Below are 23,394 nucleotides of genomic sequence, written 5' to 3'. Positions count from 1 at the left end.
TGTGAAATGTTGGAACTTCTGTGGACAACATTTCTTGATTGTTCAACCGACAGCATAGGAAGGATGTAAAGGGCGGTGGTGGGGTGGGGGGGGGGCAGTCCTTCCGGACTTTATAATACTAAGTAGTAGCTAGTCATGACCGCTGCTTGACCAAATTTTAAGTCAAAATTTGCCTCCTATACATCTTTATTAAATAACTATAATATAATATACAATAACTATATTATAGAACTATTTTCTCTCTTTCATGAGGATTGTAAAACAAAACTTGAAACCGTGAATATGAACTTACTTTTGATCCTGATTATTGGCGGGCAAAATGTTTGGGGATCTTTAGGAGGACGAATGAGACCGGTAAGAATGAAGAAGGTATTAAGATACCTCCCTTTGTCGTCCTTCGAGATGTTCCTTTGTTTCTAATAGGATATCACCTGTTTGAGAAATGAGATGGGTAAAACAAAAATAAGTCAAAACAAAATAAGAAATAATATTGAAAGGGAAAGAGATATCGATACAGGAAAAGGAAGAACATTGTTAACACTTCCAAATGTATCGTGATCCTTGTGGGTGTTATTCCACAAAATTAAAAGAAATCAGCCCTCCCTCACAAAGGACAATATTACTGTCAGTTAGAATATACGATTTCAAAACTCATCAGAGACAGGCGGTGCCACGTGATACATATTGACCTATGGGATCGTCTCAGAAATCATGGAGCGGCGTGGTTGGGCGGTTTACCTGAACACCATGGGTAACTATTACTGGCGATTATGTAACAAATAACCCGTGATGTGATGCCCACTCCGAGCGCGACAATCTTTTTCTTTATATACCGCAGAGACCATTGCGAAGGAAAACTCCAACACCCCCTCCCCCCCCCCCCGGCCGCAAAAAAGAAAGGTAAAAACAGCTAAGAAAAATCTTGTCGTGTTTGGGAAATGTCATATTCTAAATGTAAATTTTGACTTCGTTATCGTTGAAGCATATTTGCGGTTTGTGTGATGTTTTCGTCGGGAAGTTATACATAATGTTTTACCCTAAAAATGCGAGGATGACCTTTGACCTGATAACTAACATACTTGTATCAAGCCTGGGAAGATACATCCCTGTTTCCAATCAGTCCAATATTTTTGATATTTAAAAAAGGCTAAACAATTTTAGTTGTATGACTGGTTATAGTTTCTATGATCGTTCATCATTTTCTAATGTTTGTCTGTATGTCAGTTTGTCTGTATGGGGTTATATTCGGATATGGGTCTTTGATAAAGGTAAGGGAAAGACCCATGATAATAAAACACACACACACACACACAATGATTGACATCTCATGGGTATTTCACACGTTTTTATGGAATATTAGTTAATTCAATAGATATATTTGATTGCGATGCTTTGGCATCCATCGGAACCTATACGCAGTCATTTTGGCTTATGTATGTGTGTGTGTTGTGACACATATAGCTTGTAAACACGGTATCTCAAGAAGGAAAAGTGTGATTGATGTCATACTTGGTATATATGTTGGTCATGGTCAGTAGATGATCCATACTGGTTTTGGTGGGGCTGTCATGCATATTAATGAGTGGGAAGGGCTTACTTTTATATTCATAAACCGTCAATATCTCCATAATTATATGTCCGATATTTTCTTCAATCTTGGCAGGAAGTTGTTTCGTTCATTTCATTATTAGAATCATTAATATTCATGTAGGGGAGGGGCTACGTTTAAATCTACGAGATTATGCTTGTAAACACGATACCTCACGAAGGTAATACCGAATTGATGTCATACTTGGTACATATGTTGGCCATGGTCAGTAGATGATCCCAATTGGTTTAGCTGATTGTAGTATGCATATTAATGAGCGGGCGGGGCTAAAAGTATAAAAGCTTCAAATTACAATAAGTTTGGAACATTAGGCCCAATCAGCTTTATATATTAGGCATGAAGATTTTACTAGGAAGTAGGTGCAAGTTTATGTAACAATGGAAGCTTATCTCATTAACATTCATAATGGGTGTGCAGCTATACATTGCAATTCGCTAGAAATAGTTTGTAAGAATGGAGTGTTTTATGCATATTAGATGTGGTAGGTAGTTAGCTGAAAATCGAATAGATTAATGCTATTACTTTTGGTTCTTGCAATAGTCAACAGAAAGTCAATAGATAGTCCTCTTCATTTTGATGTGCACAAGTTTCATGAATATTCAACATATTATATTGCTTACCACGCTATGAATATGTAGTTAGGCATCGGAACCACTAAACGTTTTCGTTTTCTGCTTGTTCTGGGTGTTAAGATGATACTGTTTTTCAAAAGTCTATACTACTCATTCAAGTAACAGTTGAATTTTCATTATTTTTTTTAAACTACATGTTGAAACATGGTAAAAGTCATGTTTGCCACAACTTTCTATGATAAAAAACAAAAACTACGACATCTATAACATATGGTAGCAAATATACGAATTATTCATTACTTCCACACTAAAACCCTTATATTACTGCAGTTATTACGTTCACTGCATAACATGATGGAGTATTAACTAGTTACAAAATGATCTCACAACATATTTTACCCATGAAATTATCATCTTGTCCCCCCACCCCCGCCCCACTGAATGATTATAGCGTCGAAATTTCGCAAGGTCAAAACATGATATGTCAACCAAAATTTCACTTTCTCTTGTCATTTTGAATACTCGAGCAAAACATTTCTCGAAAAATCACGCAAATGAAAGTAGACTTGCCCTTTGGCAGTTTTATAGCTGACTGTCTCGAGTTAGTGTCTTGCAACTCTTTGGACCAATCCATGTTATATAAACGCATCACTATGTACCGAAATATCACAGTTAGAGATCTTTTTGGTTACAACCATTTGGCTAATTCCCACTATATATTTATAGCCAGCCAATAATGACAGAAACGTTTTGTGTCCCACAAATTCACTGTAAGTTGTATTATTGGTTCATTTGCAGGTCTTTGCTTTATTTTATCGTCCTCGGTTTAATCATACCGGTCGACTGAAACTAAAGAATTTTTTTCTTCCAAAGGTAATTCTAGTATCACTATAGATTTGTAGTAGATGCAAAGCAAAATGCAGATTTGAAAGTGATCAGGAAAATAAACCTACGAAGCATTTGCGACTTGTATTTGCCGCCAGGCGATGCACAGTTGAAAACCCTTGCCTAGATCCGTGTAACTGAGACTGCGATGATGTTGTAAATATTGTACGAGTCTTAACAAATGTCCACTGTTTACTCTCAACAAGAATCTTAAGAACCTTTACGAAAGTGAGTATACACAGGTCCCTCCCCCACTACCACAAAAATCCTGACGTCACACCTGATGAATATTCAAAGTGTACCGTATTCATGAAAGATGCAATTAGCCACTTTCAAATTTGGTGGTACCGATATAACACGATTTAGGACAGTGGTGAATCGTTACACTGACGGATGCAGACGATTTCACTATACAAGTGGGTTCATTAAAACGATTAAATTAAGAGATTGTTGTAGTGATCACGTGACAATGGTCTTAACTTCAGCATTGTTATATCTATTCTGTATATGGAAATGATACATATAGCATTAAATGGACATTCTGAAACGAAACTGAAAAATATTGCACAAGCTTAATTTAATAAAACGAAAACAAAAAGACTATAGAAAGACCAATATTACTGCACAAAGAAAGCACATTATGTATGCATGGCGGTCGGGTCTGCAGGAATATTAAAATCAACGATAAACGTATATTAATGATTGGTGGTCTGTACGACTTATCTGTATGTTGCCTATAACAATAGAACAATGTTTGAGTATGGGGTGGGGGGGGGGGTGACCAAGTTCATATATTCTACACTCTAACACAACCAACTCAAATATTAGGCCTTTTTCCAGTCCCATCGTCGGCAGGGTAGGTTAACAATATGTGATCAGGGTGACAGGATTACAATGTCCAATTCCCCTTGTTATAACATGTCCTCCGACCCATTTGACGGTGTGCTATACGAATTATGATTAAAAGAACGCTGCCTTGCTATATCTCCCGACTTAACATATTACATTCTTATAATTACAGTTATAATTTATATGATAAACACGATGCCTTACAACCGAGAATATCAACAAATGATGGAGTTACATATTGCTAGTCAAGCCACTGCTGTCGTAGTGTCTATAAAGTCATGATAAAACAACCTACATTAATATTCATGAGAAACAAATTCATTGTTGTCGGCACTTGTAATATGAAATGAAATCATCAGTAACCATGGTTACTGCCTGCATCTTTATTAAAGGTGAAGAACCGCTACTTTCGTGATCCTCATATGGACATGACGTCACATAGTCAACAATCGCATCGTTTGATAAAACTCAATCACATGATATAATTCATAAGGTAAGTATACTGGCTGTACAGCTGCATGTGGATATGTGCATGTAATAATGTCGAGCTGCTTAACATAATGTGGTTCATTATGTTTATATATGTGTTTGATTAACCCGTTAGGTTAATAAGTCTAAGTGCAGTTTCTTACCTCTTAAATTAATATAACTATATCCAATTCTTTCTTTTATCTTTTACTTTCAACAAAAAAAGTTTTACCCCATCTTTATTGCCAAAAAGATAAGGAGCATTATGAAAAAAAAGTCTATGTGGTTAACTAACAAACTGTTTCTACCCTGCCTTTAAAAAGTATGTAATGCAATTAATGAAATGAAAGCATCCATTTTACTTTCATTTCAGCTTCATCATGAGTGCGGTGAAATGCATCTAACTTCACGATTTGACTCACGGCTATATTAAATCGAGGTGAACGAATGAATGACCAGTGATCTTGAAATCATGCGAAAAACAACTTTTGATCTCGATTTTACGATATTTGTTCAAATTTTAACGTCATAAAACTAGAGCTGATCTCAAAGCAATGTTTTACAAAGTGTTAAACCAGTTTCAAAATACGTCATTATCAAATTGGCTTCCACTACTTTTCCTAATTAATTATATACTTGAGTTACAATCAATGTCGCATGACCCTAGCAACCGACGAGTTGAAGCTAGAGAGCCATTTCAATTTCTATAAAAGCGTTAGTGTAACCTATATACCCTACGCATGTTGTTTTTTTAAGTCGATTGTCGTTTATATACAATGCAGACCTATCGACGCAGCATTTTATATATCATATAGCTGAAGATCGTGTTGGGCGCGAAAAATGGTAATTATTTATTCTATTTTGTCATAGGATTTTTTCATCACTATATTTATTTCCCTGTCTCCAAAAAGGCTTTTATACTTATCAGATGGAATTACAGCATGGAGTAATATTACACGTCATTGTGCAAAACGCATGGAAAAGAATAAAACAAAGAGAAGCTGTACAACACGACGAGAACAGACTTGGATATGAATATTCATGACTTCATAGCAGAACTTCAAACTTTAGTTAAAAAATACCAAAATGCCGAGTCAATCAAGGGGGAAATTATTTATTCACGTTGCTCACAGAAACATTGTTTATGTGTGTGTGTTTTGTTTTGTTGTGTTTTTGCCTAATAAATATTTCGTATTTTTTGATCTGATTCCGTCATTTTGTAGTAGAGGAAAAAATAGGGAGATCGGAATTGACATGTCGAGCTTAAGTCTGTATCCCCCCCCCCCAAAAAAAACATATCGAGTGACAAAATAATGTGTTTTTATTAGTTATTAAAAACAAAAAAACAACAGTTTTATATACCGATAGTTCTTATCTTACAAAAATGGTAAACTGTTTTTTTTTGGTTTACGAATTATTCATTTTATTCCAGAAGTATTCGTTCGATAGGAAGGAGAGCATTGCGATATCAACCATTTGTTTAAAGACAACTTGATTTGAGGGACAGTGTCTAATAAAACTGGCCAACGGGTATATACTTCCAACTTAAGCACAATTGTTTCTAAATTATACACTGTAATTTTGTGATAGAGTTTTGAATAGCGCAATGTCTAGTTATAATTGCATTTCTTCGTGTATAAGCCAAACTATTAATTGCATTTAAAAATGTCTATACATGTGAACTTTTTACTAAGTGCAAATTTCTCCTTAAAACGTCGAGTGGAGTTGTTTCGTAACAATATTCCACACGTTTATTAGATTCACTGAAGTTTTACTAGTACGATGTTTCCATGTGAACTCTCGGCTGACCGTGCAGTGAGTATAGTACTCGTTAGGTACTCATACCTATTCGGTTGTACTCGCGCTCTCCTTCATAGATTTGAACGTGTACTCATACATACACGTACTCGAAACCCCATGAGTATTTCAGAAATCTAGTATAAATATTTACTAGTGCGAGCAGGGCCTTAGCGAGAAATTTGCCAAGGGAGGGGCGAAGTCTGTATGCAAACTATCTAAGCGAAGCGCCACCATAAGTTGGCGCGAAGCGTCCAAGAATAATTTTGGCCGAAAGTGCCTCCCAGATCGCTGGTAATGGCACTTCCCAGGCCTTGCAAGTTGCATCCAAGCATTTTTTTTATTTTGAAACTACTAGCGATATCATAAAAAAAAACATGCTCAAGGGGGGGGGGCGGTTTCCCCCTTCGCCCCCCTTGGCTACGCGCCTGAGAGCGAGAATAAGTACTCGTGCTTACTAGGACTGGTATACTCGCTGCAATCGTACGCATTTTTTTGTACTCGTGCGCATGCTGCTTTACTCGACTCAAAGTCTGCCTCCGTGTAGTTATTACTCTCACATACCCTATAAATGGTGCAACAAGCTGTTAGCTCGATTCAGCAGGTTAATTGATAACATATAGAACGAACGTCAGCCCGATTCTTATATGCAAATTTTATGCTAGGCTTATAGCTATACACCCCTCTTTGCGATATGTACATCTCTACTCGTTGGCGTGACGTATAGGCTGTACAAGAGGAGGCGCAAAATGTTGAGCAAAAGCTGTCATGATCCGTTGCCCCCCTTGGTACCCTTTCTCTTTAATTATTCAAAAGGAACATTCGACATTTCTCAATCGTTAAAGTCCTATATCATTGTGAACATGGTTTCGTTTTTCTTATGTATAATGTAACATTAAGATGAAGAAGTATAACAACGTGACATGTTGCACACAAATGTGTAAGCCTTAATTTTAACCATCTCTTTCTGACGTGTCTTTTTTGTCAATATGAATGTCTCAACAAGTAAATTGAGACGTATCGTTATCGTTATTGTGTGTGAAGAACCTTCCTTTATGAAAAACTGTTGCGAAAACAAGTATGACATTTTATCATTGACTGTTTGCAATCGATCGCAGCTTTTACATCTTATTTCCTATGACAAGCTTAAATAGTAAATACTTGAGTCGATTTCTGATGTCATGAAGTCAACAAGAAAAGTCAAATAGTTTAATTGTTTCCTTTGTCTTTTGCTTTTGTTTTGTTTTTCTGCTTTCTTTTCACAAATTCCAGTCTAACATGTCGTTAGTAGCTAATATTTAGCATGTTCTTGTAAAAAACAATATCTACAAACATCACCTCTTTTGTAACCAGACAAGATAATGAATACCAAAAGCAATTCAACTTTCCAGCACTGGTGGCTATGTGATGTCATTAGCAGATTTGTTCAATGCTTCTATAATGCATTAAATAAATAATTAGATTATTTAAATGAAGGTATCATGGTTTGATCACTTTTACCATGTACGTTGTTCAGTTGGGCAAGTTGGGCAAGTTGGGCAGGTTGGGTTGAGTGCGTTGATAGCTCAACTGTTCTCCTTGAACGCTTACACAACAGGTGAACCACAGCCTAACATTATGTACGACCTACGGGGCGAAACGTGCTTTTCAGAAAGCGGTCACATGATATTATAATAAGATAATTATACACTTTATCTGGGGACATGATGGTATACTTAATAAGTTTACCAGAAATGAATGTCCTCTTTATTATATGTGGAAACCAGACGTGTTCTGTGGTTGAATGACTATTGGCCATTGGAACACAACTATAGTCGTTATAGGTCAAACAGGTTCAGGTGAATAAATATAAGTGCACTGTTTAGAATTTTGCGGCTCACGTATAAAATTATGATATAAGTTAAAAAGAACACAATATATTAGCATTTATGCTCACTTTTGTACCAATGAAAATATGAAAGGTTAACCATAATATACAAAAAACTTAATTTTGTATAATATTTGTATAATATAGGCCTATATATATCTATATGTAGCCTATATATATCTATATATAGGCTATATATAGGCTATATATGTATATATATATATTTTTATATATATATATAGGCTATATATATACATAAACATACATACACATATATATATATATATATATACGAACACACATACCTACATACACACATCCTGACATACATGCACACTTTCACTAGTTGTTTGTAACCCTTTGCTTCATGTTTGATATATACTTTTCCGATCATAAATCACGTGATAATAGTTCGAATGTGACGTCATCATCTTGGAAACTCGGAGGCTCCAGCAATCAACGCTACATTTATTGAAACACACCCTAAATTTAGATTAGCCTTCGATAAGAAGGGGGAAGGAGGAGACCTTATATACCGGCGTCACCGTTTGTTGCTAGAAAGCATATTTTTCCCCTCTGTCATCTCCCTATAAATCATGACATTTCTTCCCTCTATCTTTCTCTTGAAAAAACAAAATGTATGTTCCGTTATTTAGATAATGCACATAGCATATATGGGTAATGCTCGGACAATTTGTGAAGAGTAATTATGGAAGAAGCTATGGCACATAGAACTATACGAAAGAGAGAGAGAGAGATAGAGAGACGAGAAAAGTCTATAATAAAGTACTTAATAATAATTATGTATATGTATATATATATATATATATATATATATATATATATATATATATATATATGTATATGTATATATATATATATGTATATATATATAAATATATATTAATTTATATTTATATATATATATATATATATATATATATATATATATGTAACTATATATATATATAGATATGTATTTATATATATATATATAAATATATATATATATATATATATATAGATCTGTATATGTATAGGTACACATATACATAGGTACACAAATATATATATATTTATATTTATATATATAACTATATATATATAGATATGTATATGTATATATATATAAAAATATATATATTTATTTATATATATATATATAACTATATATATATATATATAACTATATAGATCTGTATATGTATAGGTACACATACATATATATGGCACTTTTTTATCGGCTAATTAGTAGACCTCCCGTGTTCACAGTGAGTGTCCGTGCAACACTTTAGCAATAAGACAAATTATATACTTAATAAAGAACGAAGTGGCAATTGATTTAATAAATCATATAACATCACAGGATGCGTGTGGTATAATTATGACCACATTATGGGACAGTGAATGTGTATGCTACCATATCACTGAGACATTTCCTTCTTACGTTAAATAACATAATTATAAAAAACAACCAAAAACATTTAATGATCTTAAAACGTTCCTGCGGAAAGCCCAAATGATCTCTAAATATTTGCAACGGAAACAACGTTAAAACATCTTTATCTTTGTATATTTTTGGTTTTCAAGCTTAAATACGAAATTATGTACGAAAGACCTTTAATTATTCCACGTTTCCATATACAAGCAACCTATCAGATTTTAGTCTAAAACTTTTAATCACTAAAATAAAACTTTCAAACGAGAAGTGTAAGTTATTCAATTAAAATATAAATTCATTGAACTTGATACACAATCGAGTAGTAAAAACATAATATACCAATACATAAAGAAAGTAAAATAACATAAATGTACCAACCTGTTGTAGCAAAGAATTTTTTTCTATGATTAATCCTCGAATCCATGCATTTGAATATACAACAGGTTGAGATATTGCGATACCAGTTCTTATCACACAGTTTTGTGATCTCATATAGAAAACAGTTGGTTATGTGTTAACCTCACTCTGGTATTCCTGAATTAGCTGGTATATTACACATCACAATATGAACTGGAATAAGCCATTGAATCCTCGTTATACAGTTTCCATGGGCCTCTCTCCGACTCGTTTTTTTTTTAAACCAGCTTCTTCTTCTTTTTTTTTACCCTTATACGTTTTCTGTTTAATACATGCTTACCAGTCGCGGAGTCATCTACCACAGACACAAAAAAATTGCGTTCCTACTCCGGCCTAAGCTGCCGCAATTCATCCAAAGTTGAAAAAGATATACGAGCGAAAAAAAACTGCGGGAGCCGGCTGTGCGTGAGGCTAAAAATAGGAGACTATAATGAACCAGGAGACGATACCACGCCTACTTTTCTTTTCATTACTGCATGCTTATTGCTGCACGTTACTTGCATGCCACCATGTACATTCACGCGTACATACACTGTATGTATATATATATATATATACTATATGTATAATTTGCTACCAAATACTGACAATAATTTCATCATCTCTCCTCCTTTAGTTTTTATCAAAAAGAAGACATAACGAATGGACTGGAATAAAAGTTTGTTGGGATGGATAATTTTTGTGCGTCCTGAATGCGATGTTGATACACCAACACTTGTGGATTAATTCTGGGAAAAGCTTAATTAATGGAAGAAATTTTCAAGTATACAATGGCTGTCATGTCGTAGTTTTCTCTGCATGTAGGAAAAGGTAAAACTGCAACCGTATATTTCGTGCAAAGAGTCCTTGTTCAGTATTGAAAAGTTGAGAATTATTACCGGGCCTTATATCACTGAACGGAGGCCTGAGATCATTCAAAGTTGATTTTTTTTCCCTCTCTCTTTCTCACTCTTTGGTCTGCATCTTGGCAAACAGAATGGCCGAAGGGCAAAAAGTCATAGACATACATATGTGCAGGCCTATATTACATACAAAAAAGTTGTAATTACGGGTTAATATTTCATTTTTTTTGGTGTTTGATTGTTTTTTAACTGTTTTGCCTTTCATGGGGGCAGAATAATATTCGTAAATCAAAATTCGCTACATAATGACAGCCGCAATCTCTAGTACATATTTATATAGATTTTGTTTACCAATTTTTTCCTGCAATACCTTTTTTAAAAAGTCATTTTTGTGACGTCATCTGGCTTTCAAAACCAGGAAGGTGGTTATTTATTGGGAGTTGAGACTATGTGTTTGTATTATACTGATACATGCACAAAACCTGTGTCTACGTCATTTTGGGTGGTGGTTTACGGAGCTGTATGTATATAATTCTCTGTACAGCACCATTCTACAGAAGCTCAAGGAAAACCATACACCGCCCGCGAAAGACAAAAAAAATTAAGTCTTAAGGCTATAAATTTCTATTGGGATCTCTCCTCGACATGAATTATGTCGTTGTTAACCTGTTTTTTCGTATTATGATGATAAACAATTATATATTCTCAGCCGTGATCATGTTTTTCAGACTGATTTATAAAAAGTATTGAAGTTTAATTTGCGCGTTACTGTAATGGGGTGTTCATTAATGCACGGAAGAATCAAACTGGTGAAGGAAAAATAAAACAGATGTATATAGTCTATGGAAGACGAAAGACAGAGATCCGATTAATAAATTAATATATCTGATTGAAATGTTAATAATATGACAGATATAACATTAAAGGCGTTATAGCTTGTGTGACCAGAGTCGGTACTAGTGTACGGAAGTAGGCCCGGTAAGAGGGTGGGTTAGAGTGCCATATGGGCCCCTGAGTGCAGGGTTAATTAGGGGGCCCTGAAGATGTGGAGGGCACAGTGAAATATTAGATGTAGACTAATGTATTTCTAATTTTCAAAAATACTTAATAAGTAAAAACAAAGAAGTGTCTGGGTCCGACCTGGCACTCAAGTCCTCTGTGTGGAAGTATATTCCATTGGTTGTATCCCATAACGACCATACCTTTTTGATGGACTGTCGCCGGTCGGCACTAGTGGCTTGTATACCTGTTTAGTGACTTGCAGTGACTTGTATTAGTGACTTGCATACCCGCTTAACACGTTGTATGATAAAGAGTTGTGTGTTATCTGACTTAAGTTACAGTGAGGGTACGCCAGCATACGGGCGCCAGTGAAAGCAGAGAAAATCAACTTTGAGGTTGGATAAAACCGAGATTAATAAGACATCATGAGTGTACGGTCAGTTGATTATGAATACGGGTACTTAATAGGTACTTAATCCTGCATTAGTACTTAATAGGTAATTAATCCTGTATTAGTACCTATAGGTACTTAATCCTGCATTAGTACCTATAGGTACTTAATCCTGCATTAGTACATAGGTACTTAATTACCAATATACTTAATCCTACATTAGTACCTAGGTACTTAATCCTGCATTCAAGTACCAATAGGTACTTAATCCTGCATTAGTACCTCCACTAGATATACAAAATGCCTCGAGTAAAAGTCAATGAGTACAAATCAGTGAGAGAACCAGTACAAAACTCTATATGGTAAAATAGGAGTATACGAAATCAGTACAAAGTCATCTTCTTTGTCAATCTCACTAATGTAACACTTAACATATGCTGTGTTGCACAGATACTATGACTGGACCCAAGTATATATGGAGACATTATAGCGTAGTATTTTTATATAACAGTATATTGTTGGTGACTCCATGCATTTTCCCACTCCCCATCACCCACCCCCCCCCACACCCGACGCCCCAAAAAGTAGGTAAAGGTAAATGTGTTTCATCGGCACTGAAGGAATACATTATGATGGCCTATATACTGTTAATGTTATGTGAGCTATCAATCTATTTTGTTTTCGGAGGTGCTAATAGAGACATTCTTTGCCCTCGAAATTTTTAATTAAAGAGTTTCAATGCGTATATCTGTGCAGCATATAGATTCCGAGTATCTGTATCGAGGATACAGTATATTTAAGTGGTCTTTATATTAATCTTCCACTTTCCTTCATTTTTTTGTATACTTCCTTGCTAATAAGTTGAAAGCATTTGATGTCACTTGATATTCATCCTACAATCGAACAAGTTGGAAAGATTAATGCATTAATTATGTTATTGGTGTTAATGTATAAGTATTCATTTGAAAAGGTATGATGCACTTTTCAATATGGTGTTTCGATCAAATCATTTTTTTTTTTATCAATTTAATCGATTTTTTTTTATACGGATATGCAAATGAGAAATATTCCAAGAATGTTGAGAGAGAAACAGCTAAAAGAAGTCTGACAGTTGTGCGATTATCGATTGACTGATTGATTGACTGATAAGGAAATTATGTAACCTTCTTTCTTGGCTGAGCTTAGGTTTGTTTTGCGAAGAGGGAAAGGAACATTTTATGGATATTCAAATGAGACTTATAATGAAATTCCCATCTCAATAACTAATCCATAACTTGAGATATGGTTGTTTGAATTGTAACCGAGTTTGACTGTCTAAAACCGTCGGATTCTTCCGAGGAGTGACTCACAGTAGTAAGTGGCTCTGTCACGTCATTCGAGTAAATGATCATTCAAAAGTTTGACATAGCCTATATTATTTTACATGTTGCTTTATCGTTGAAAACCTTATGGATTTGGAATGTTTGCTTAGTTGTCGATGTTCTTTATACTTAAAAGCAAATCTTTCCAAGTGTAAAGAATTATTATTTTACCCTGCTGGATTGAATGATTGAAATATATAATAAAGCAAAAAAAAAGATATTCTCAACTGAATTGCCCTGATGGCATCAGTCGTTTTGCTGTTTGCCAGATGCATTGACAAAATGTCACCAAATTTAACCCCCCCCCCCTTAAAAAAAGGGAGTCCTGTCTTCGCGATACAAAATGCTTTTAGGATGTGTTTTGTTTTTGTATCTGACGATGCGGGTCGTGTTTTTGCAAGTTTACTAAGAATTAACTTTAGTCTCCAGAATATCCTTTGAATAAAATCGCATTTAGAAGATTCCACACAAATGACAAAAGTATATCCACGCTATACTGTTGCATATATCATTAAAATGGATGTCACGTGAGGGCGAGGACTTACACTATCCTTCGAAGCCAATATAGAAGGCAAAATTAATAATACATTTATTTTTAATTAATAATGATACACAAATTTAAATCCAAGACTCGAACGAAGATCAGAAGATTAGTTTTTGAAACGAAATTTTAATTATAATAACCTTATTTTGTAATCTTGTAAACTATATATGTTTCCAGAGAGACAGTCCATTTTGAATAGGCAGAAAAAGATTAAAGAGTTTGATTTTGCAATTACGTCTTCTCGAAAGAAAAGAAAATATGTATATTATTAGCATATTTGCATTCAAATTTCTACGCATTTCATTACAGTGATTATCATTAAGTTTATTGCAGCAGTCTATGTGGTGTCAATATAAACATTAATTCTCTATTTCAATTCTCCGAAATGTTATTCAGTCTGTTATTGAAATATCTTTGACGTTGGTATTTTATTCCAGGAATAAGAATTATACAAAATAATTGAATGATAAATTAACGAAATTAACGGTTACTGCAGAGGAAAAAAGGCGGCATTGTAAAGACTTATTTTTTTACTTCAATTCGACTTATTTTTTTCTAGTCCGAAGCCACATTGTCAATATAATTTATTGCTTATACCATCCAGTTTATACTGTGAGATCAGGGAGGGTGTGATTAAATGGCTAATGTAATATAGCATAGCTTAACTGATTATAAAATTTAAAAATAAAAAAAACTTTTCAATAATGGTCTCGTTTTGTTGAGAAGCACACAAATCATGGTGATCAGTGAGGGTCGATGCCTCAGAAAGTAATGTTCGAATTTACTCATAAGTCACGGTTGAGAAGATAGAGTGCTGAGGTGGTGGGGAGACAGGTAAGCGAGAAAGCAAAGTACATATCAGTCTGCGTAGTTAGATTCCTAACGCAAGATTTACATATTCAATCTATATTTAAATAAAATATGGAAATAACGCTGCTTTCGAACGTCACGTGGTATCGGAACGTGACAAATTAAATGTACTTACTTATCCTGAGAATATCATTAGCCTTGAGATTCAGATGTTTGCTATTTTCAATATTTCCGATTTGATATCAATTTTATCGATCATATCGTGCTATTTTAGTGACTTAGATAGCTTAAAGTTGTTATGATTCACCTATACCCTTTAGTATAGTGACCTTCATAATTCACCTTGACAATAGTCTAAGACAAAAACTTTTTTTCTAAGGTTGTCAGGGAATTGGTTATTGGTAGCATTTCACAGATCACATTACACCACGTGACAAGTCTTCAGCTCAAATCTTGAACAATAAAAAACCATCATGACGTGACACTCTGAGTAAAAATACATACAATGATATACCTCGTGTGAACCAAAAAACCTTTCTAGGCCAAACGATTTGCTCTCAAGTCATCTACTGGCGCATGCCTGGGCTATCACTGGATGAAAACCCTCTAGAAACCTGCAGGAATCATACTTCTTCGCACCACTCCCCTTCCCCTCTCCCTACCCCCTACCCCCCCCCCCCCTCCCCCACCACCCCACTCCTGCCTACCCATTTATTTAGTTTGGAAACTAGAACCATATAGTACAGAAACATGAAAATTAACATTGACAATGACAATGGTTTATGTTATATTTTTGTTGATTGTCTTCTCAACTTTGGTATTCAGTTATTGTGCAATACGACAGGAATCCGACTGACGAAGCGAATACAAACATTTCCAAGACAGCTTCGAAACCCTGCACACGCCGTCCTCTCGAAACCGTCTACTTTCTAAGTTGAGAGTATCTTCTTATACATGCTCGTACATCAAAAGCTATCTTTTAATATCACAGCTACACTCAATCAGATGAACGAATGAGACTGATGCTAAAATACAGAAACACTATAGTTGTATATAGCTATACACTTGAAGAATACGATAGGTTCCGTATATACACTGTTGCGATTAACAATGTTTGCCAGGCATGTATATCTATACTACGTATAGCTTTCACTGTATATATCTATATATACATCTATATATATAAATGTGTAGCATAGGCTACATGTAAATATTTCTAGCTAAATAACGTGTCATTATTTCAAACGTGTCTTGATTTAAAGGGGGCCGTAGAATTGACATTTATAAAACAGGAAGTTAAACCATATTTCATCGTTTCCCTTCAATGTGACAAATCTTATATATACTATAATCTATATAAATAAGTACACCGACTTCATTTGAAGGCAGATATATTTTCTCAGTCAGTAATAGGTCGTGCCCAGGGGTGAACTGGGGCATGAATTACTATATCGTCTTAGTGATCCAATCGTAGGCGCTCGGGTGGGCCAGTAACAAGGAATTCCTAGTGGGGGAGGTTGGGGATACGACGGGGGAAAGGGGTCAGCAATAGTTTATGGAGGGTGGCAATATTTGTATCCTGTAAATTGTGAAATTTTGTAGGTGCCAAATATAGAGAAATTAGTCTGCACCGGTCATGTGCGCAAAGAGGGGGGGGGGGTGGCTGGGATGGGATGGAATGGTATGGTATGGTATAGTGTGGGGGATTTTTGTCAAGATTTACAGTATGTTTTACTAAAAGCTTGCGTTTCGACCTAATTACAGACCTATTTCGCAGATTGCATCATTTCGACGTCTAACCTTTGATTTTATACCTGGGGTACAACCCAAAACCTCTCCCTTCACTTGGAAGTCTCACTCCCCCAATCTGGATACGGGCCTTTCGCGACCAAGAGAAAAAAAAATTGGGACCGTCGGCATTATGTCAAATTTGCGGCGCGCGTTTGGCTTTTCGAACCCAGCGGCGCTCCGTTTCCGAACCGGTGTAAATAAACCGGTTGATTAAAGCTGACTCCTGGTGACGCATAATTTGTGACTGCCGGCAAATAACAAGAAACAAACAAGAATGAAAGAAACAAAATATAAACGACTGCAGCAAACTGCTCCGTTAATGAGAGGTATTTAATATATATACATATTCAGCAGTTTCATTCTTGCCGACATTTTCAGTTTTAAGCTGCAGCATGTCCCTTTAAAGATACAGATGTATTGTTTGTAAACATACTCGATGAAACACTTTAGTTTATATTCACTTTTTGTCTTCGTCAAAATCTGTCCAGCATATTTCTTTTTCTTATAGTTTTCCTTTCTTTCATTTCATTTTTTTGTTAGACTCCTCGTTACCATAAAGTTCAACATTGATTTATGAGTCCATTTTGCTATTAATATTATCTCTAAGATATAAGAAGAGAGGCAGAGTTTTTTGTGCTTCATCTTGCAAATATGAGAGAAATCCGATCTCTATGAACTAAACACCAAAAGGAACAAGAAAACACAAAATCGATATGTTGATGATTAAAAAATGAAAAAGCAGTTTGAGGTAATTGTTGCCGGAATAGTTTAACCGGTATAAACCTGTCATATTTTTAATTTTTCTTTGTGGATAAATTCCTCACAATATTAATATAACATTTATAGGTGACAAAATATTGTCAACCATTCATTTTTGTTTGCATTTACATCTTCCTATCGTTCCCCTCTTCATTTATTTATTTATTTTCATACTTCCTGAATAAAGTTGGTAATTTACTTTGAGTCAAGGCCAATATCGCCTACAATAATGTGTTCCGTGGAGTTATTAATTGAATAAAGTTTGGAACCACAAACAAACCACTGTGAAATTATGATTATGAAAGTGCGCGGTTCCTAGAAACCATAATTAGATTAAAAACGGAAGAAATTGCATTATAAAGACGCATCTTTACACGAAAGCAATGGGTTCGTTTAAAGTAGCTAGTTAGGGTTGACAACGTAATAATGGTCGCTCGCTTCAAACACGCACACTGGACACACACAAAACCCCATTTGAACAGAAATTTGTAACATATTATTCATAAATTCCTCGCATTATATGCCACAACTAATGTCTATAAAATCGAAGCAAACCCGTCACATTTCACAACATAACATGAAAACGCAGGCTACATATATAACTCCATATACTATATATATATATATATTCAAACAAATTAACCAATAACCTTGTCTATATTTTGCATGTAAAATTCGGGGCGAAAGCTGTTATGGCCTTCAAAATGATAACACTAATTTACCACTCATCAGTAAATAAGCTTTTCTTCTTCTTCTTCTTCTTTTAAGAGAAGCAATTATATTTCATATAGTTCTCGTAAAAGTCTCCACTGGTTCTATAACTTAAGTGACTCGGTTATGAAGCGAAATAATTTCGACGTTATTTTTCAGAATGGAAAGCTCCTTTAAAATGCGAAATGTCTGCAAATTCCGGAAGAGCTTAATCAGTATATGCCACGTGCACAAATTCAGTCATAATTATGATGACTAATTACGTCGCTTCCTATGAGTAACTTCTTTTGTTTTTTACTAAATTTACTTTTGGGAGCTTGCAGGGTCGTGAGCTGAACTCTTCACATACACACAAGGTTGATGTATGAACATAAATTAACCTTTTATAAGCTATAATTGTAGTCAGTGATCAACGAGGGAGAAGAACAGTTTCCTCATCGCTATAGTCCGATCTTTGTATTTATTCTTTTAATCCAAACATGTCCAAATTTTAAAGTAAACAAACTTTAAATTTCAAAAGGTCGATCAGGTATTATTAAAAGATGATTTTCTTTTGCAGATCAATGAATGTTGTTTAAGGTAGAATTAGTATGTTATTTTAAGATGGATAGCTTTCGTTGAAAACCAAAACCATTTCATTCAAAATAAAGAGGTAAGGGGAATTTGATATAAATTATTGTGATAAGGGATGCAGAAAATAAGGACGAAACACATGAAGCGAAGGGAATATAGAATTTCCTTATTGTTGACGAGAAATATACTGAACATCGGTTGCCGAACATACAACAAATTAAATTTTAAGAACAGCATACCCATGAGAGAGTCTGGGCACGGAACCTATAAACCACTTGACCCACTCTTAACCCCAGTCCCCTTACATCGAGACTGTAACCTTATGATTATCACAGTGTTATCGTCACGTGAATATCACGAGTCCATTGGAAAGGTAAAAAGATAATACACATATTAATCAGATCAAATGGTTGGTGAGGGGTCTATTGTGTACTGATGACACGTGATAACAGGATCTTAGCCAAGAAACAGAACAGGAACTAAAATGTGTACTGCATGTGTATATCTGAGCATTTTAAAAGTAAAGTTATATACATTACTATTATACTGTACGAGAACGAGAACAGCCGATTCACACAGAGATTACAGTAACTATACTGCTAATCTGAAACCTTATACAACATTAAAAACTGGATCGTGCTGATATACATATGATACATTGGTAGCACGGTGCTATAAGGATTACAGTAAGAACCGAGGATATGTTATAATCCCAACAAATCCCAACAACTGCATGGGTTTGTTGGGATTACAGATATCCATGTACTTCTTACAGTATTCCTAATACCACATGCTACCGATTTATAGCACGATCCAGTTTTTTACTTTGGTACAAAACTTTAAGATTTACAGTATAGTAACTGTGTTCTCTGTGTGTATCGGGTGCTGGCGAGAAACTATATATAGCTAAGGAAACAAAGGAACCTATAGCGACACCATATCCCTTCTTGAACCCGTTTATCGATCAAATTGAAGGCCTGACTATATAGTGCAGGAGAATGATAGAGGAACTTCACATGTTATGTACACGATATAGTATATAGACACCCATGCTCTGTTAGACATAACTGTAACAACAGGAATATTTCCTTGAAACAACTAAAAACCGTTTTTTTGTAGCTTTGTCGTCAAGTTTAACCAAGCAAGCAGAATATTATAACTCAAAATAAGGTTGCGATTGCACACATACTACCTAACATCTACTCGGTGATGTTAGTCACTAAATCAGGATTACGTAATGGGCGAGTATATAGTTTAAAATAAATCCATTCCACTTTTCGATTTGTTGTCACTCAAATTTCTTTACATTATAATCTTCATCAATGTTATCGAACTCAACTTGAAAAACTGTGAATGTTTCGACGTATTATAGACCTACTCAAAATGAAACTTATGTTAGTGTTGTATATAGAGTCATAACCTCATTCTCTCGAACAAGTTTGCTAACTTTGTTTTCTCCCCTATAGAGATAATAGAATGACTCAAGTCAATGACTCGACTCGAGTCAGAAAGGAAAATCACTGCTTAGAACTCTAATCGACTCGACATTTAAATCAAGTGACTCTGTACCTGTATAAACAACTTTGACATATTTAAGCTTTATTGTGCTGGTATTTTCCAGTACCGAATATGGCATCGAAAAAAGCTATCAATATGAACTCAAATTGTTTACTTTAAAAGCAACTGCCTGTGTTTACACCTCCGGCTTGAGTCGTAGAATTCAGATGACTAAAATACACCTCGTTATAGTCCGATTCATTTATAGTTAAGAATCTCAACAGATAAGTATAGTTTACACTTTAATTTCATGCTGTGCAGCTTCCCTTCAATACTTATATTATATTACATCCCTACATGAAAATTGAAATGATGGTCGGGTATATATAGTGACAAGACCATGCCAAGTTTCCGAGTATCGGATAAGCTTTGATAACTCCAACATTAATGATGTCAAACTAACGAATAAATTGAATCTAAAAAAAGCATAAAAAACACGACAATTCAAATTGAATTCAATTTTAATTAAATGCTTTTAACAGAAGATTAAGTAATAATGTAAAAAAAAATCGTTTCAAAACAAAACATTGTGACTATACAAAATCCTTGGGACAAAATATAGCAGAATGAAATTGTTGACGTTGTTTACATATTTGAGGAGAACAATACATAGTTATAAAACAAAAGAATTAAAGTATATAGATATCAATGATCATTGTATGTTTTATATTGTGTCAATTGCGCACATTGTGTATATTGTGCATGTTGTGTCAATTGTATCCTCTCAAAAAATTATAAGATGTGAAAGGAATTCTGCAACTTGTAATTTCCCTCAAATCAAGTTATTTATTCTGAATTTCGGAAAACATCATCTGTTTTACCCCTTCCACCACCTCACCGATCTACATCATCCCAGCACCCCCCCCCCCCCGCCCCCACGTCGCAATGATCCCATAGTCGCCCACGAAATTTCCATTCTATGAAACATCCAACCATGTATAGCTTTTCGACTAGTTCATATTTCATCTTCATCAGATGGAGATTGCGTATCTACCATACGGCAGCGTGCTATGTGAATAGGTTTTATATATACAGCCGTGCTTTGCATCACACGGTGAATATATATTCTACAGTAGGATTTTTTATCCTATAGTAGAATTTTGCCGTCACGTTTTTAATTTGTAGTTTTACAGAGACCTGAGCGATTCATAGCTCCTTTTTCATCAATGATCAACAGGTGTGATGGTGACACGGCCCCAAAGTTCCACATCATCTGTATTCCTCTAAATATAACCTTTTATTACCGCAAAGATAATAGCCTCCGGAGGAAACAAACATCTCGAGAAAACGACTTAGAGCAAGTCAAAATATCACGTGGCGTGTCATGTTAACTTAAGTTTGTCCGATCGTGAGCGAATCGGCGTACATTAGACAAATATACCGATGATTACTCTATTGCAACGCAGCGCGTCAAAGACAATGACGAAAGATTTCAAGTTCAATTTAGAGAGATGCCCCTTTGGTTTTGGCTTCAGTACTATACCTGATGTTGCGATGTGCCACTGCTTTTGGCATAGTACGATTGTCATCAATTAGAGGAGGGTGAAACGTTACAAATTAAAGAGCACAGCAGATTGTCAAGACGAGTATATATATAAGGAAGTTGAAATTAGTATATAATATCCAGGGACTGGTGACTAAAACCAAGAGAGTTTCATTCATTAATGCTAAAAACGTAATTCAGAAAGGGAAAAAAAAAGGAAATGTGCTGAATTCTTGTCGTAAACCTATTGCATCAGGCACACTGACATGCTGAATTTGTAGAGTGAGTGGTTTGGTATATCGCAAAATATGTCACGTTGCAAGGCGTCATAAGAAGCTTGCACTTCATTCAATCATCTCCTTAAAGGCAACCTGTGGGATGATTACATTTACAATGTTTAACATCTAGAGATTAGTAATATACTTTCTCTGTGTATATTTACGACTAACTGGGGGCCTTTTGTGGCATGTCGCTATATTCTCTGCGTGTATCTCACGTGATCTTTCCACTGCTTGAATTTACAATCGATTTGTATACAACATGTTTAAAGTGGAATTTCATTTTCCTTTTGATTAATATTTTTTTGCTCGGCATGATCATTAAATTTGTATATAGCCTGAAAGTCTCAATCTTATATTCGATTGCATTTGGGGGGGGGGGGGGCGGGAGGATATCGATATTTTCCACCAACAACAGATGGCACGAATATCAAAAACTACCATTACTAATATGCAACATAGATACATATTTTTTTGTTTTACACGTGTCCTTATTATTTAGATTGGTTTCCTTTAAGTTAACTCCATTCCAAATTGATCACATATTCTGAAAGGATGATGGGAAATTAAAATCAGCTAGAGTGACTTTTTAATATATAGAATTAGACGAGACTTTTTATCAGTAATAACAATTTGTGATTGATCGCTTCCTTTCACCAAACTGTACTAAACCAAGGCAAATTGAGTTAAACTACATCACCATAAAGTCTTCCAACTATGACAAAACTCGGGGAAAAAAACAAGGTTCATCTAGAAATTACCAATTCTTCTCGATTTTCAAACAAGCTTATCGCCCAGGTCCTTTTGTTAATTTTGACCTTCCAGAATCCCAAAACAAAACACCCCATTTCGCGAGCCTTCTATAAATTGTCTGTATAATGTACATATACATGATAAACTTGATTAGTTAAGCTATATAACTTAACTCATCTAATGATTGGATTATGATGCACTATTTGGACGGAAACTTTTTCAGAGACTTCAAAGGGCAAAACGTATCGTTCATATAACAAGGTAAGAACTAGAAATATGCTTTCGTTTAACCCACAGACCTATATACATATAAACGATATCCTAAGGTACGACCTTGTATCTGCCAAGCTTGATCATGTTGTCCATTTGTCGAATAAATCAGACATTTTACCTAAATTAGGCAGAAGTGAGACAAGTTATCATCTCGAGGCTCAGCAAGATGATAGACCCGACGATACGGAAAGATATTGTATTGATGTCTGCATCAATATCAACCTAAATAACATACAACAACTATAAAAACAAAAAGATGAAATGGATAGTGCATCAACTTATAAATAATTGCTTGCATAACTCAAATAAATTTACACCATATATATGTAAAACTTGGCGTTATATATATATATGTGCACCC

At 34.9% G+C, this 23,394-nt stretch overlaps 1 protein-coding gene across 6 annotated transcripts in view; it reads right to left on the bottom strand.

Moving 5' to 3' along the window:
- The window catches only part of LOC139980476 (nitric oxide synthase-like protein), a 269,723-nt gene that overhangs the window by 164,811 nt on the left and 81,518 nt on the right, over window positions 1–23,394 (bottom strand). For 5 of the 6 annotated variants that reach the window (XM_071992098.1, XM_071992100.1, XM_071992102.1 and 2 more), the window contains exon 3: window positions 293–431. The gene's annotated coding sequence lies outside the window, so the exon portion shown is untranslated. Of the gene's footprint in view, window positions 1–292; window positions 432–9,866; window positions 10,241–23,394 lie in introns of those variants that run through there. The other variant, XM_071992099.1, reaches the window with a different exon arrangement.

The sequence above is a fragment of the Apostichopus japonicus genome, chromosome 15 (assembly GCF_037975245.1).
Source record: "Apostichopus japonicus isolate 1M-3 chromosome 15, ASM3797524v1, whole genome shotgun sequence".
NCBI lineage: Eukaryota > Metazoa > Echinodermata > Holothuroidea > Aspidochirotida > Stichopodidae > Apostichopus > Apostichopus japonicus.
Note: the sequence above shows the minus strand (reverse complement) of the source record. Positions and strands in the feature narration are given on the sequence as shown.